The following is a 17,801-nucleotide window of genomic DNA, read 5'->3' on the forward strand; positions in this document are numbered from 1 at the left end:
GCATGAAAGAGCTTTTGCCATTCTTGCCCTGTGATTGCCTCAGTCACCATGAGACCCTTGTAGAGAGTTCCCACCCAGAAGTCAGGGACAGTGAACTTCCTAGCCTCTGAAACTGTAAGAAGTAAATTCTTTTTAAAAATAAATTACCTAGTTTCAGGTATTCTAATAGTTACAGAAAACAGAGTAATACACCATGCTCTTGCAGAATGTTTGCAAATTAGAAAGTTATGTGCTCTTCTTAATGCTGGCTCTTAAGGCTGAACTACTCTCTCCCTCCAACCCTAACTTACTAAAATAAAACATTTTGGAAGTAAACAGAAATCATTAAGAAACTACAAATCCTCTAGGCTCCATTCAGAAAAAAATTTCCCATAATTTTTCTAACTCTCCTTGGATTGCTGCAGTAAATTGAAAAGCATTTCTAATGTCATCTCTGTGTTATGTTTGGCAAAAGGCAGAAGATGTCTGATGTGCTTAAACTTCAGAAATATTAAGATATTGCTGTATTCATTTCACATATTGCTAGATTTTTAATGAAATATTGAAAGCAGGATCTATATAAGTAATAGTTATTTTTCCTGATTGATATGATCACAAGAATGGGGATGACATTGAAGAATAGTCTTATAACACATAGATTAAATGTTCTGGATGCAAAATTTGGTAAGAAGTCTAAGCACATAGCACCTCATGGTCCAATCACAACATCCCGCCTCAGTCAAACCCAGTTCATCTTTATCCCCAAAGACTAAATAAACTATTCAGCTAAGGTGAATAGTTTTAAAATATTAATTTACTTTTTTTTTCTTTAATACTATAATTCTCTCCTTTTGTTAATCCTTTATGTCATCCAAAATTTTGCCAATTGTTTTTTCTATAATGGCAGGCTTATTTTTGCACTTGTCCACATATGTTTGGGAATCTGTCTAAGGAATATCACAAAACCCTTGCTGTCTGGTGGAGAAAGAAGATGTAGAACGAGCAGGGTGTAAGTCCCAAATCCCAGCATCTCAGATCTTCAATTAAAGGAGGTTGTGGATCATGAAAGGCTGGTTCATTCAAAGATGTTATAGAAGTACTCAGAAACAATATTTTGTAATCATTTATGATCACGATATTTAAACACAGCACAAAGTAAGGAAATGGCTTCTCTAACTTTTTTAGCTTTTTCAAGAAACAGAACTCTAAAAGATGTTTTATAACACCAAATGCTGACAATGGCATGGAGTATCAGGTACTCTTATTCATTGCTGTTAACCTAAAATGGCTGTAAAAAATAAATTCTATTTTGAAAAAACACAGTTCATATGCTTTTTAAAATGTATGTTGAATAAGGACATCTTTAATAAGTTTTAAGCTGTGCCAGCTTACTGTAGCATACTGCCTAGCATTCACGGTTATAAATAATGGAGAATGGAGAAATGAAAGTGGAGAAAGAAGAAATGTGCCTTTCAAGAGGTATTGAATTTAAAACTTTTTTTTTTCCCAAATAAGTTTGGGAAACAATTAATTTCTTTATGGCAGGTATTTATCATGGTTTTTGCTATATTAATGCATCTTGTAAGTATCAAAGGAGATTTACATCATGCAATATTCTCCAAATTTATTTGATAATAAACTAGTTTTTGTGTAAGCATCTATTGAAGCCAAGAACTGGCTGAACATGCTTTTGAAAATGCTTTCATTCATTATGCTGTTTCCATTTGGTCCTGGGAACTGTAATATTTGATAGGTTCACTCTGCCAACATGCTTGGCCACACAAAAATAAATGAGGTAGAGCTCCTACCCTTAAGAACCTTAACCTCTGTGGATGGGAAAGAAGGCAAACATTTACAATACAGCTTAGCAAATAGTATGATAGTGCACAAAGATTTATGAAATAGAGCTGAAGTTAACGTTATTCTAGATCAGCGGTCATCTGATTATAGACCACAGCCCAGCTCTATCTTGCATCAGCTGTTTTTATAAACAAAATTTTATTGGAATACAGTCATGCTTGTTTCTTTACGTGTCATCTATGGTAGCTTTTGCAGAGTTGAGTAGTTGTGAAGACCATCTGGCCCACAAAGCCTTAAATATCTATTATATGACCCTTTACAGAAAAAGTCTGCCAACTAGATAGATGTAAAAATAACCCACTATTAGCCAGTGTGCTCTAATCAGAGGAAATAAATTAAGCCTTACGGAAATTTTGTTAATTAATAGAGAATATTATCATTTCATCAGAGAATTTGTGTGTTCCATAAAACACGGACAAATACTGATGCATTCTAATGTGGTAGGATGAGTCCCTGTTCAGAAGTCAGGAAACTCACCGCCTTGTTTTTCTCATGTACAATAGGCTACTGATTACAGAATTATCAAATTTTCTGCTAGATTTAAAATGTTATATTTATGTTCATTTAAAGCTACCTTGGTTCAACCTTCTATTTATGGATTATAGCCACTTTTGTATTGAATTTTCATTTTATTGAAGACAAATTACCGAAAGTTATGCTCTGCATGGAGCAGAATTCAAAAAGTAAAAGAAAATACTGGGATAAAATCAAGAATAATGGAAACCCTGTAACTTGTCTATTTTTTCCTCACTTCATAGGAATGAATAGATTTTTTAAAAAAGTTTTCTTTGGTAAAAGGCCAAAGAGACTTTGAGACTTTTTTGGAAATTTTTGTGTGAAAGACTATGTGAAACTTTGTGTAAAAAAAGTAAGCTTATTAATTTTTTTTTTTCAGATAGCAATGAGAACTTGTTTTACTACCTGAAACTACGTGATTCACAATTTTTAATTAGCAGAAATACCAGTAAATTAAAACAACTGGTTTTATTTACTGAATTTACTGGCAATTTCACTTAACTGTCCGTTTTTTTAAGTAAATTACTTTGGATCATAATACCAAATCTGTGTTCTTTTCTCCTTTGGTTGTTATGCTGTCACTTTTCATTTATTTCCTCTAGATTCAAAGGCTCATTGTAAATGCATGAATAATGCAGCTGTTTCTATGAAGGCACTCAGTTTCTTTAATTAAATTTATTTGCCTGAAGCAGATGATATGTTTTAAAATATCAGTAGTAACAGCATTTCATTTTAGAATACCTACTATAATTTTTCTTCTTTCATTAAGCACTTCATGAAGAAGCCAGAGGGTTTTTTATACATATATAATAAGCTCAAACTAATTTCAAGTCATTATCTAAATAAATAATTTTTAAACCTGCCCATCATGTCTTTCTAAAGGATTTATTTCAACAAGCACTTTGTTTTAAAAAGTATAACTAAAAGTTTAAATATAGCATATAATTGCTATTCTCATCTTTATTCCAATTATAAAATTAAAGAAGATTTATTAATTATAACTATAGCAAAACATTAACATGGACTGATAATCTTCGATTTCCATTTCTTTGTATACTGTCTTCTTTATGAACTCCTACTCAAGGCCCAAATTATGCTCTTTTAAAAATAGCTCCTACATTGTTGGTGCAACTGTAAATTAGTACAACCGCTATGGAAAACAGTAAGGAAGTTTCTCAAACAACTATAGATAGATCTACCAAACAATCCAGCAATCCCACTTCTAGGTATATACCCAAAGGAATGGAAATCATCATGTCAAAGGGATACCTGCACTCTCACTGTCATCGCAGCTCTCTTTACAATAGCCAAGATATGGAGCCAAACTAAATGTCCATCAATGGATGACTGGATAAGGAAAATGTGTTATATACACCATGGAATACTACTCTGTCATAAAAAAGAATGAAATTCTCCCATTTGCAACAACACGGATGAGCTTGAAGAAAATCGTTGAGTGAAATCAGCCAGGCACAGAGGGAAGAATACTGCAGGTCCTCATTCATAAGTGGGAGCTAAGAGAGAAAGAAGGAAGGAAAGAAAGACCACAGTGGTGTGTTGGACTTGCAGAGGGAGAGAGCATTCCTAGGGTTGTGCAGGGGGGGTGGGTGAGCAGGGAGGGGGAGGAAGTCCGAGGATTAATTGGGTGGGGGACATGGAGTATAATCACAATTTTTGGTAGTGGTCATGCTGATAGTATTGGTCTGGCCATCACATCTTGGGCACAAGTGGTAACAGTCAGCTTTGTACCCCATGAATACGCAAAATCAATAAAATTAAAAATAAATAAATAAATAAAATTTAAAAACACAAATAATTAAATTAAATTTTAAAAGATATAGCAGTAAGGATGATATAGTTAGAAGATCCAAGACTAGAAATCCATTCTGTCTTCTGCCTATTCTTTCCTATAATGCCTTGGGAAGACAATATAGTTTCTCTGAGATGTTTAAGTCATCTGTTAATTATTTAAATTTGATGGTATCATCTATTTCAAAATCCATAAGTCTTTTCAGTATTGAGAAACTTCTTCACAGCTTCTTACTTGAGATTCTATATTGAGTTTATTTTCATATAAAATTTCACGTAAAATTTTGTAATCATATATTTTCATATCTATTTTCCCATAAATATATTTCGAATTATTCAAGTTTTTAACTTCTCATTTCATAGTAATAGTATCCATATATTCATTTTCTAAGACTTTTTAAAATTGGTTATGAATAGTCATGAGATACAAAGCTGATTGTCACTCCTCGTGCCAAATATGTGAAGGCCAGATCCATACTGGCAGCATGACCATTACCACAAATTGCAATCGTACCCTGTGTCCCCCACTCAGTTATCACCAACCTCCCTCCCACTCCACTTTGTATCCCTAGGAATGCTCTCTCCCTCTGCAAGTCCAACACACCACTGTGGTCTTTCTTTCCTTCCTTCTTTCTCTCTTAGCTCCCACTTATGAGTGAGCACATGCAGTATTTATTCCTCTGTGCTTTTCTTATGATAAATTTGAAATGCTTGGGCATAGCTTAAATTGGCTCTTGCACAATCTCAAGATGTACCTTAAACAATGCATTATAAATATGCTATTTCTTATTCAGGTGTCAGGCAAACAAAGCATTACAGGTATACATTCTAGTGATGTTTTCCTTTGAAATAAGCTATGAGTACCAATAATTTTTCTCATCTTTGCAGAAACTATTTTCTATAGTTGATAAAAAAAGTAAATGCACAAATCCAGGAAGTTCAATACATCCTAAACAGTATAAAAAGACAGAAAGTTGTACTTAGATACACTATGGTACAACTACCAAACACCAAAAATACAGATATAAAATGTAAGATATAAAAAAATTCTAATAGCAGCCAGAGGAAAAAAGGCATCAAAGTCAGGAGAATAAACGTAAGAATAAAAGCTAACTTTTCACCAGAAACAGCACAAACCAGAAGGCAATGAAACAAATCTTTAAAGGAGAAAAACAAAAAACTGTCAACATAATCTATAGAGCAAAAATATTCTTGAAAACTTAAAAGAAAACAAAGAAATTTTCAGGTAAACAAAGGCTGAGAGCATTTTACGCCAGGTCTTCAGTTTAAAGAGAAATGACACCAGTTAGAAACATGTATATACGACAAGGATTTAAGAGCATCTATATCAGTTAATATTTGGTTAAATATGAAGGACTTTTATTATTTTTACAAATTTCTTTGAAAGACCTTTGAATTTTAAAGCAATTTCACAACACTGTATAACTATTTTGGACTGTATGGCATATGTATTCATAAAATAAATGAAAACCATAGCACATAGAATAGGGAGGGGTAAAATAGAATATGCCATTGATAGATTATAATATAATGAATCAAATGATATGTGATTAATATATAATAAATGTATATAGTTTAAGATACATGTTGTAATCCGTAGACTCCTCTAAATACACACACACAAACACACACACACACTTACAAAGATGATTAGATACAAAGCTAAGAGAAAAGTTAAAATTAAATACTAAAACACATTTGATAAAAATAGAAAAAAGTAAGGAGTATCAGAAAAAAAGAAACAAATAGAAGATAAACAAGTTAATAAACCCTAACAATAGTCCAACCATACCAGTAATTTCAATAAATATATTAAGCAATCTAATTAAAATTCAGAGATGATTTTTATCACAATGAATTTTAAAAAAACAAAAAAAACAAGGTCCAACTACAAGCAGTTAACAGATGTTACACATATATAAAGAAAGATTGTTTGAAAGTAAAAGGCTTGAGAAAATTATACAAAGTAAACACACCATGAGAAAGTTGATGTGTCTAAATTAGAATCAGAGGGAAAAAACTTCAATACTTCAATTCCAGTAGTATTAACAGAATAATGAATAATATTTCATGAAGACAAATGGTAATTCACAGAAAGTTCTAACAATTTTAAATGTGTATGTATCTAATAACAAAAGTTTAGAGAAAATGAACCAAAAATTGATACAACTAATTGAAGAAATGGACAACTCCACAGTCATGGTTGAAGAGATAAACACTCCTTCTCATTAGTTGTTAGAAGTAACAAAAACTAATAATATAAGAAAATAGCAATGCTATCAACCAACTTTGCCTAACAGACATTTATAGAACACTACATCCAATTCAGAATATATATTATTTTTCACTGTACATAGAACATTGCTCAAGATAAACCATATTCTAGATCATAAAACAGGTCTCAATAAATTTAAAAGGGTTTAAATAACTTAGAGTATATTCTCTGACCAAAACATATATGATAAATATATGAGTAGATAAACATATGAGAAGTAATAAGTAACATTAAGATAGCTAAGATAACCCCCAATGATTCGAAAAATAAGATATAAATTCTAAGTAATTCATGAATCAAAGAAAAATACTACAAAGGAAATTTTTAAATATTTTGAACTGAATGATAACAAAATATAGCATATTAAGATGTAGAAGATCACATACTGTACATAAATACTGCCAGTAAACTCTGTACCCCATACATATGTATAAATTAAAATAATTTTTTAAAAAGATCTAAAAGATGCAGCTTCACATGTGCTGAAAAAGAAAATTAATGGCATCAAATACTTATATAGCAAATTTACACTGATAAAAGATGACAGAAAGTTAGATAGATAGATAGATAACCAACTATGCTTTTCCAGGCACTTTTGGTACTATAATAACAAACAAAACAAACAAAATTTCCTGCCCCCCTATAGTTTATTGGGAAATAAAGTCCAAAAAAATTAAAATAAAAATATATTTGATTATAAGTTACAAAGTTGTAAATGCTATGATGAAAACTACTAGGAGAACAATAGAATCTGAAAAGCATTGTTGTTGTTCTCCTTAAAGCTTTAAGTAAGGGGTTGAGCAAGAGTTCCCTGAAAAGACCTAAAGGAGGTGATGAGGGGGCGGAATGTGGAAATATGGGGAAGATCTCACCAGGAGGGGAATCCACAAAGGCCATAAGGCAGAAATGGCTTCAGGTGGTCAAGATCATAAAAGGGATGGTTAGCAGAACAGAGGAAACAAAGGGGAGACTAGTTTAAAGTGCAATGAATGAGATAGAGACCACAGCTTGTAGGTTCTTGCCGGCTGTTCTGAGCTTTTACTTTCAGAAAAAGGCAGAGCCTTTGGAAGGATTTAAGCAAAGTGATATGATGCAACCTCCATTCATCAGAACTTGTGCTGAGAATAAACTATATCCACCTGGTCTACCGTGGACTTAGGAAGGAGGCCATTCACTAATCCCAGTTAGAGATGCAGAGTCACTGAATGAGAGCGATGGTGGAAGTGGGGAGAAGTGGTTGGATGCTGGGCACATTGTGAAGGCAGAAACAGCATGATCTCCAGAGGGAATCGGCAAAAGCAATTATACGCGATTCCCTTGAAGACTTTTTTTTCTATGAAGTGAGCAGTAGATGAGAGGGAAGTGTGATGGTTAATTTTAAGTGTCAGCTTGGCTTGGCTAAGGGACACCTAGAGAGCTGGTAAAACATTATTTCTGGGTATATCTGTGAGGGTGTTTCTGGATCCACCCTCCTCAATGTAGGTGAGCATCATTCAATCTGCTGAGGGCTCAGACAGAACAAAAAGGCAGAGGAAGGGCCAATTTTCTCTCTCTTCTGGAACTGAGATGTCCACATTTTCCTGTCATGGACATCAGAACTTCAGTTTCTTGGACCATCAGACTCCAGCACTTACACCAGCAGTCCCCCAGATTCTCAGGTTTTCTCAGCCTCAGACTGAGAGTTATATCATCAGCTTACCTAGTTTTCAGGCCTTTGGATTCAGACTAAATTGCGGCACTGGCTTTCATGGTTCTCCAGCCTACCAACAACATATCATGAAACTTCTTGGCCTCCAAGATCATGTGAGCCAATTCCTATAATAAATCCCCTCACAGGTGTGTATATATCCTATTGGTTCTGTTTCTCTGGAGAACACTGACTAATGCAGGAAGTGTCAACAGGGAAGGATTTTTTTTTTTTTTTTTTTTTTTTTTTGAGATAGGAGAAAAAATGTGCTTGTATGCTGATGCTAACCATTCAGTGTATAGTAAAGAGTGAAATATTGATAATGCAGGGGAGTGAGAGAGGGTTAGAGAACTCTGGGGAGCTGAGAACCTGGAACCTAGAACACACATAGAGAAGGTATACTTGGAGAAGCATGGAGAATTCCTCCATAGTAACAGAAGAGAAGGCAGCATGTAGGGGCACAGAAGTAGGCTGGTGTGGAGCTGTAGAACTTCTGCTCTGATGGCTTCTATTTTTTGTTTTTTCTGAAAGGTCATCCTCTCTGAATAAAAACGGAGAAAAAGGTGTCAGAGGTTTGAGGAGGGAGGATACAATGTGAAAATATCATCTGGGAGGACAGAAAGGCTAAGGAGGTTATATTTTAGCTGAGCAGCTCTAAGGGCCTTCATGAAAACAATGGCCATTAATTCAAAGTAAGCCCACTTAGTATTGTCCTTTTGTTTTTCTCTGTGGGCACAGAAACAAAATAGGAGAGTGGAATTAACCAGAGGAATCTCTGAGTAATCTCAAATAAAACTCCACTAAAGGACATGGCAACTTTAAATAACTAGTAAGCCTAGAAGGCATGAAGACTGTTCTCCCCGAACTGTTTCTATCTCTTAGTCTGGCGATGGAGGAGTCAGAAACAGCAGCTAAGAAGTTGGGATTGCAATAGAAATCAGACTGCCCTATGGCCAGTCCTAATTCAGGCTTCCAAACTGAAATAGGCCTTATTCAGGAAAAAGGCCAGGTTTAATTTTAGAATAAGTTAGGAATAATGCTACTTATTACATTAGGCTGTAATGATTATTTAATTATTAAGTGGAAGTATTTATGATGACTTACAGGGCCTGGCAAAAACCTTGGGACCCTCCCAGAGCAGATTTAAAGGGACACTCAACGAAAACATCAGGGTATAAATCTCTGTTGCTTTAAGAAATTATAACACATATTTCAAAAATTTATTTATTATAAGGATATCGTAGTAGATGTAATTCTAAAGATTGCCTACCTTCCAGATTCCTTTTCCCTTGTTATTGAGTCAAACACTAATTCAGGTACTGCTGTGAAAGGAATTTTGTAGATGCAGCTCAAGTCCCAGATCAGGCTTTACGATAACAGAGATGGAGCCTGACCTAATCATGTGAGCCCTTTAAAAGCAGGATGTTTCCTCTAGCTGGTAGCAGAAGAAAAAATAAAAGATTCAAAATATGAGAAAGACGCACTGTGCTCTTGCTGGTTTGGAGATGGAGAGGTCACATGAGAAGTGATGTTAGTGATTTCTAGGAGCAGACAGCAGTCCTCCAGCAAATAGCAGGCAAAAAATGGGGACCTCAGAACTAACACCACTGGAAATAGGAGGCGTTTTAAGCCGCTAGATTGGTGGGAAATTTGGTAAATTCAGTTAAGAGTGGTAAGTTTGTTATGCAGCAATAAGAAACTAGCACAGATATTTACCTTTACCTTGGTCTCACCGAAAGGAATTGAAGGCCAAGAATATTTTTTCTTATTATAGCAGGTAGCAGCAGAATTTATTATGAATTGCTGCTACACCCCTAATAGCTCAGCCTTGTCATGAGCCTCTTTGTCTCAGTTTCCATTTGATAAAATACGGATAAAAATATTTACCCTGCACCATTGTGATGATGATAAATAAAAGGTAAACACTCCACACAAAGTCCTAAACATAAAAGACAAACAATAATATAAATAATTATTAACAACAATAATAGTATTATCATCACCTAAAATAATACATTTTCCATATCCCCTAAAAACCATTTCAAATTCACTTTTTCAGCTCAAGCAGAAACTCTAGTGCTCCACGTTTTTTTCAAGGCTTTTGCACCTTATAATAGTGGTAAAGATGCCTTTAGTCCCATTACTGCATCAGTCACTTCACATTTCAGGTTCAGTTGTCCAATCTCATCTGAGCACTTTGTTAGTCTTCGTTTGTGTATTAATGCACTGATATTCATAACCAACTTACTCTAGATTTCAAATAGGTCAAAGGCTTCCAACAGAAGACGTTAATATATCTTTATCTGTCATTAGCTTCATTACAGCCAAAATCTCATCAGGAAATTTGTTTTGGAATATTTTCTTAAAATGTTTTTCTCTCAATAACATACTAGACCAATTGAATGGGGCTGTCCTTTGTGATGTACCTTTATTTTTTTTTTCATCCAGCTATATTGACAGATAAAAATTGTATGTATTTAAGCTGTACACTGTAAGGTTTTGATATACATATACATTGTGAAATGATTACCACAATCAAGTTAATTATCCTATCAATTGCCTCACATGGTTGTGTGTGTACGTGCGTGTGTGTGTGTGGCTAGAACAGTTGGCAAATTTTAAGGATACAACGCATTATTATTAACTGTAGTCAATGTACAGTTAATAGGTTTCAGAACTAATTCATCTTGTAACAAAGGATGTACTCTTTAACCAATATCTCTCCTTTTCCCCTACCCTGCAACCACTGGTACCCACAATGCTACTCTCTGTTACTATCACTTTTACTTGCTTTGATTACACATATAAGTGATATGATGCAGTATTTGTCTTTGTGTGTCTAGCATATTTCACTTAGCAAAATGTCCTTCAGGTTTGTCCATGTTGTCACAAATGGTAGGGTTTTCTCTTTTTTAAGGCCAAATAATATTCCATTATATGTTATACATATACATATAGGGCCAACCCCGTGGCTCACTCAGGAGAGTGCGGTGCTGGGAGCACTGCTGCGCTCCCGCTGTGGGTTCGGATCCTATATAGGGATGGCCGGTGCACTCACTGGATGAGCGCGGTGCGGGCAACACCAAGCCAAGGGTTGCGATCCCCTAACCGGTCACAAAAAAAAAAAAAAAGGGCATATACATATAGATGTATATAGGGGTGTGTGTGTGTGTGTGTGTCTATATACACATCACACTTCCTCTATTCATTCATCAATTGATGGACACTTAGGCTGTTTCCTTTTCTCGATGATTGTTAATAATGCTGCAATAAACATGGGAATGCAAATATCTCTTCCAGATAGTGATTTTATTTTCTTTGGATACATACCCAGAAGTGAGATTGCTGGATCATATAGTAGTTATAATTTTAATTTTTTTGAAAAACTCCGTACTATTTTCCATAATGGCTATATTAATTTACATTCCCACCAAAAGTGTATAAGGGTTCCCTTTTATCCACATCCTTGCCAACACTTGTTATTTTTTGACTTTTTGATAATAGCCATCCCAGTGGGGATGTGGTGACATCTAACTGTGGTTTTGATTTTTATTTTCCTGGTAATTAGTGAAGCTGAGCATTTTTCATAGACCTGCTGGCAATTTGTATATCTAATTTGGAAAAATGTCTGTTCGGGCCTTTTGCCAATTTTTAAAATTGGATTATTTGTTTTCTGTTATTGAATTTTATGAGTTCCTTATATTTTTTGGATATTAATGCCTTAACAGATACAGGATTTGCATATATTTTTTTCCTTTCAGTACGCCACCTTTTTACTCTATCCACTGTTAACTTTGCTATTCAGACACTTTATAGGTTCATGTAGTACCATTTGCTTAGTTTTGCTTTTGTTGCATGTTTCATGTCAAGTCCAAAAAATCATTGTCAAGACCTATGTCAAGGAGCTTTTCCCCTCTGTTTTCTTCAAGGAGTTTTACAGTTTTAGGTCTGACAATTAAATCTTTAATCCATTTTTAGTCAACTTTTGTGAATGGTGTAAAATAAGGGTCCAATTCCATTCTTTTGCATGTGATTATTCAGTTTTCTCACACCATTTATTAAAGAGACTATCCTTTTCCCATTGTGTATTCTTGGTTAATTTTTCAGAAATTAATTGAGCATATAAGCCCAAATACGGATTTATTTCTGGGCTCCCAGTCATGTTCCATTGGTCTAGTGTCTGCCTTTATGGTAGTACTATACTTGTTTGATTACTATGGCTTTTTAAAATAGTTTGATATCAGGAAATGGTATGCCTCAGGCTTTGTTCTTCTTGTTCAAAATTGCTGTAGCTATTCTGGTTCTTTTGTGGTTCCATATGAATTTTAGAATTAGTTTTGCTATTTCTGTAAAAAAAAATTCCACTGGCATTTTAACAGGAATTGCATTGAATCTATACATTGCTTTGGGTTATTTAGGTATTTTGACAGTATTAATTTTTTCTTTCCATGAACATGGGATATTTTTCCATTTATTTGTGTCTTCTCCAATTTCTTTTATCATTATTTTACAGTTTTCAGTGTACAGATATTTCACCTTTTCAGTTAAATTTATTCCTAAGCATTTCATTCTTTTTGATGATACATATGGGATTGTTTTATTAATTCCTTTTTTCAGATAGTTTGCTGTTAGTATATAGAAGCACAACTGATTTTTGTATTTTGTATTACATTTGTTTATTAGTTCTAACAATTTTTTGGTACAGCCTTTAGGGTTTTCTATATATAAGATTATGCCATATGCAAACAAAGACATTTTACTTCTTCCTGTTATTTGGATGACTTTTATTTCTTTTCCATGCCTAATCTCTCTGGATAGGACTTTCATTATTACGTTAATAGAAGTGGTGAGAGTGGGCACCCTTGTCTCATTTGTGATCTTAGAGGAAACACTTTTCAGCTTTTCACTTTTGAGTGTAATGTTACAAGTGGACTTGTCATATATGGCCTTTACTACATTGAAGTACATTACCTCTATACCTAGTTTGTCGATTTTTTATCATAAGAGAATGGCAAATTTTGTTAAATGCTTTTTCTGCATGTACTAACATGATAATGTGACTTTTGTTCTTCATTCTGTTAATGTGATGTATCACATTTACTGATTTCTGAATGTTGAACCATCTTTACATCCCAGGGATAAATCTCATTTGATCATGGTGTATTATCTTTTTAATGTGCCGTTCACTTTGGCTCATTAGTATTTTATTGAGAATGTTTGCATCTATCTCATCAGGGATATTGCCTGTAATTTTTTTTTCTTGTGCTGTCCTAGTCTGCCTTTAGTATCAGGGTAACACTAGCCTAGTAAAGTGAATTTGGAAGCATCTCTTCCTCTCTAATTTTTCTGAAGAGTTTGATAAATATTGGGATTAATTATTGTTAAATACTTGGTAGAAATCACCAGTAAGGCCATTTGGTCCTGGGCTTTTCTTTATTGGGAAGTTTTTGATTCCTGATTCAATCTCCTTATTCATCCCTAGCCTGTTCAGATTTTGTATTTCTTCATTATTCAGTCTTGGTAGATTGCATGTGTTCCACTATTTTACTGATGTCACCCTCTCAATGTACCTTTATTTTCCTAATGACTAAATTATACTTATAGTCAGGCAATACTGGTCAAAATATCTGGGATGGAACAGTCTCAAAGATTCAATAAATTGATTATATTTTTGATGTCTTATTTAATAAATATTTATATACACATGTATATAATATTGCTTCCTCTTCTTCATGACTCCTTCTCAGGTACTTCCACACCACAATTCAGTCAACAAGCTCAAATGATTTGCATACTTAAGATGCAAGAATTTTTCAGAGTTGACCTTACCCCTGACCACTGGGTATGTGGAAGTGAGTATCCAAACACAATTGTATATTTAGCCCAATAATAAAATATATCAATTGTAGAATTGGGTTATTTGTTGATCCACTAAAAGAAGAGTTAACATTTTAAGCTGTGCTTTTTTGGTCTTTGCTACCTTGAATATAATTTCACAGTGGAATTTACTAGAATAGTAACTTTTTGAATCAGATCTATAAAGTCAAGGAGAAAAACGAATTACAAGTGAGAACATCATTTTCTTAGCAAGCTCACAGTATAAATTTGACTATCCTATCAGTCAAATGCAGGATACTTGTCAATTTGTTGTTCTTCTATGTGCCTGCTATTTACTTTCTTAATCCTCTCTCTCTCTCTCTCTCTCTCTCTCTCTCTCTCTCTCTCTCTCTCCCCCCCACCCCTCACTCCACCTCCCCCACCTTCTCTTTACTCTCAGGTTCATTTTCAGCCTGTGTAGAAACAAAAGCTCTACCAAGCCTGTCTGCTCCCACATTCTGTCCCTGTCTATTACCATCTATGATCTGAAGACATGAGTTTACATAATTTAATTGATTCATCTATGTTTAGCTTCTTGGCTAAGATAACAGTAAGGAATCATGGAAATACATCACAGTTTATTGTTTTACTCCCCATCCCTAGGCTCTGAGATACAGGAAGAAAAAGCCATTCTTATCCCCTTGATTAAATTAGTGTTATAGTGTGCTCAATACTTTCAACTAGGACTGTTTTCCAGTTATTGTGAGTTTACTTCTTTCCTAAGGGGAGACATTACTTGTAGTTTCAGAAGAACCCTCCCTTGCCCTTATTAAATAGTTGTTGCTTGAAAAGCAGCCCCTAGTCTCCAACTGAAGGCATATTTTCTCTAGTGTATGTTAACAACTTTGAAGTAAATCATATATTATCCTACTTGCAAGCTAACCGGTTAGCCTGCTATAGGATCATAAATTCTCGCAGAAGAACTTCTGACTCCTGGGTCAGAGACAAATATCCAAGAATATAACAATTCTTCAGCAATATTTTGGCACTATATTGACTCATAAAAATTGATACCAACAAAGTGATCCACCATGGTCACAATCTATTAGAGGAGACAGGTATCTAAGAAGATAGTTTATGATGTCCTGATAGATGGGTAGTCAATGAGGTATGAAAACAAGGAGGAATAGATTGGTCAGAGAATGTATTTTTAAGAAAATGATGGCTGATTTACAACTGAGAAATGAATGAGCATTAATTAACCAAGTAAAGAGAGTCATTCTTTCTTTGGCAGTGTGAGTCTACTGATGAAACCATCAAAGCTTTCTTGTTATAGTTTTTAAAATTATTATTTTCAGTATTTCTTTTTGATTCTTTCTTGGACTGCAGATTTATATGTTTAAGTTACCTATTTGTTCTTATATGTTTGTACTCTTTCCATTGCAGTCTTAAATATATTGATCATAGCTATTTTTAATTCCCTGTCTGATAATTTTGACATTTTTGTCACCTCTGAGTCTGGTTCTCATGATTGCTTTGCCTCTTCAGACTAAGTTTTTTCTTGCTTTTTTTCATGTTTGTAAATTTTTTGTTGAAAGCCAAACATGATATATTGGGTAACAAAAACCAAGGTTACCAGGCCTTTAGTGTGAGGATTTGTATTAATCTGGTTGAGGTTTGGGCTGTGTTTAACATTTGATGTAGCTGTAGGTGCCAGCAGCTTTGAATTTCTCCAGTGTCTCTGTTTTTGTCCTCTCTGTTGTCTTTGATTTTCTCTAAGAACTCCTTCTAAAATAGAGATTGGGCCTTCCAGCTCTTTCAGCTATAATTCAGTTATTTTACTACAGTCTTGTTGATATGGTGGTAAGATATGGGTAGTGGGAGAAATCTATAATTTTCTGATTAAAACTCAATCTTTAGTGGGCCTATATGTTGGTGTTGTGATCTTCAGAAGTGCTTTTCCAATGATATAGTTTCCCCTCCCCACAATCCCTATTCCTTTCCCTGGCTGCAGCATTCCGAATCTATTTCTTTAGATCCCTGACCCTTGTTGACTATTTTCCTTCCCTTGGGTTAGACAGAAAGGCCAGAGAGCCCTTCCACTGGGGTATGATGCTGGCAAAGTCCTTTACTCTTGGGATAGACCTTTGCTAAGGAGAAAGTTTGGCTGTATTCCTCAGTGATTACTTCTCCATTCTCTTTGCCAGAGTCACAAGGAAATATTTTCAGATCTTAACTGTGAGAACCTAGGGTGTTCCTAAAGGTAAAATCCACAAAAATGTGGTCCCTCAAAGAGTACACACCCGAAGAGTTCCTCCCACTTGTGATAGCCCACACTTAACTTCCAGAAGTTCATCAAAATTATCATATATATCTTGCTATCAGTTTGTGGCTACAGTAGCTTCTGATCCAAGTAAGCAGACTCATCTGTCTCTCTGTGGATAACATCAGTCTGTCTAGATTTGGGTGGCTATTTGCCATCAATTATCTGATGACTCTAACAAAAGTCTTTGATTCTTGTTTTTTTTCAGCTATTTCTTGCTATAAGGATGGGAGTAATAACTTCCAAGTTACATGTTACAGCTGAAACTGGATGTTCACTCTCATAATTTTTTAAATATTGCAATATTTTGACTTTTTGCTATAAAATATTCCAAACAGAAAAATGCCAAAAGAACTGTATAATACAATTACATGTCTATACCAGCACCTAAATTTAGCAATTGTTTATATATTGTTGTATTTGCTTCAACTATTTTTTCACAGGAGTTTTTAAAAATAAATTGGAGCTATTATGATGTTTCCCCCCTAAATAAGTATATTTTGTTACAATTATCCAACCTAACAAAACTGACAATAATCCCAAAATAGCATCTAATGAATAGTCCATATTTAGACCTTCCCAGGAGCCCCCAACCAGCACATCTCATTAGTTTCAGCCAATAATCAATCATGGGCTATACCTTGTGCTTGGTTGTTGTGGCTTTTAAATAATTCAAATCAAGCACAGACCACCTATTTTTATGGCTTCAATTGTTAAAGATAGAAGGCCATTTTCCTGTAGAATGTCTCACTTTCTGAATTTGCCTGTTTGCTTTCTTGTGATGATATTTCACTTGTTTACTTGTTATCTATATCTTCTACAAGTTAGACCTAAAAATAAGTCTTGATTAGAATCAAGACTTAGAATACTTAATAGGTGATGATACTATTTATTTCACGTGCTTCCTGTTGGAAAGCATATAAAGCCAGTACTCCTTCCATTAGTTGGTTAAGATGGAAACATTCTCTTTTCTCATGGCATCCAACAAGCAATCTGTTCCCTACCCATCTTTATCAAGGAGCCATGTCCTGAAAGGGAGAATTACCCAAGTTGCCACTTTCCCCAGATCATCTAAAGCACAGTTGTTTAGGTTGTACGGTAGTCTACTAGCTAAAATTCTATATTAATTGAAGAAGACTCTATATCTAATTCACAAAGGTACCATGTAGGGCAGTAGTTGCCATGACAATTACATATTATGATTTCCATTTAAAAGATCACCCTTCTGCAATGTGGAAAGTGAATTTAAGCAGGATTAGGTAGAAAGTGCAGATTCAAGTAAAATATATTTGGCCCATACAAAAGATAATGGAGGCCTTAAGAACATGAGTAGTTAGAGAAATTGGACAGAGAAACAGAATTCAAGAAATAATTAGGTGGTAAATGAACAGGAATTTCAGATTTCTGCAAGCAAAAATCTTTATATTTGAAGTTAACATCAAACATTTTCCTGGATTTCTAATGAAACAGAAACAATTAAAATGTTGCATGGAATATACTAAAAGCAGAATACC

Source organism: Cynocephalus volans, chromosome 6 (genome assembly GCF_027409185.1).
Source record: "Cynocephalus volans isolate mCynVol1 chromosome 6, mCynVol1.pri, whole genome shotgun sequence".
Lineage (NCBI taxonomy): Eukaryota > Metazoa > Chordata > Mammalia > Dermoptera > Cynocephalidae > Cynocephalus > Cynocephalus volans.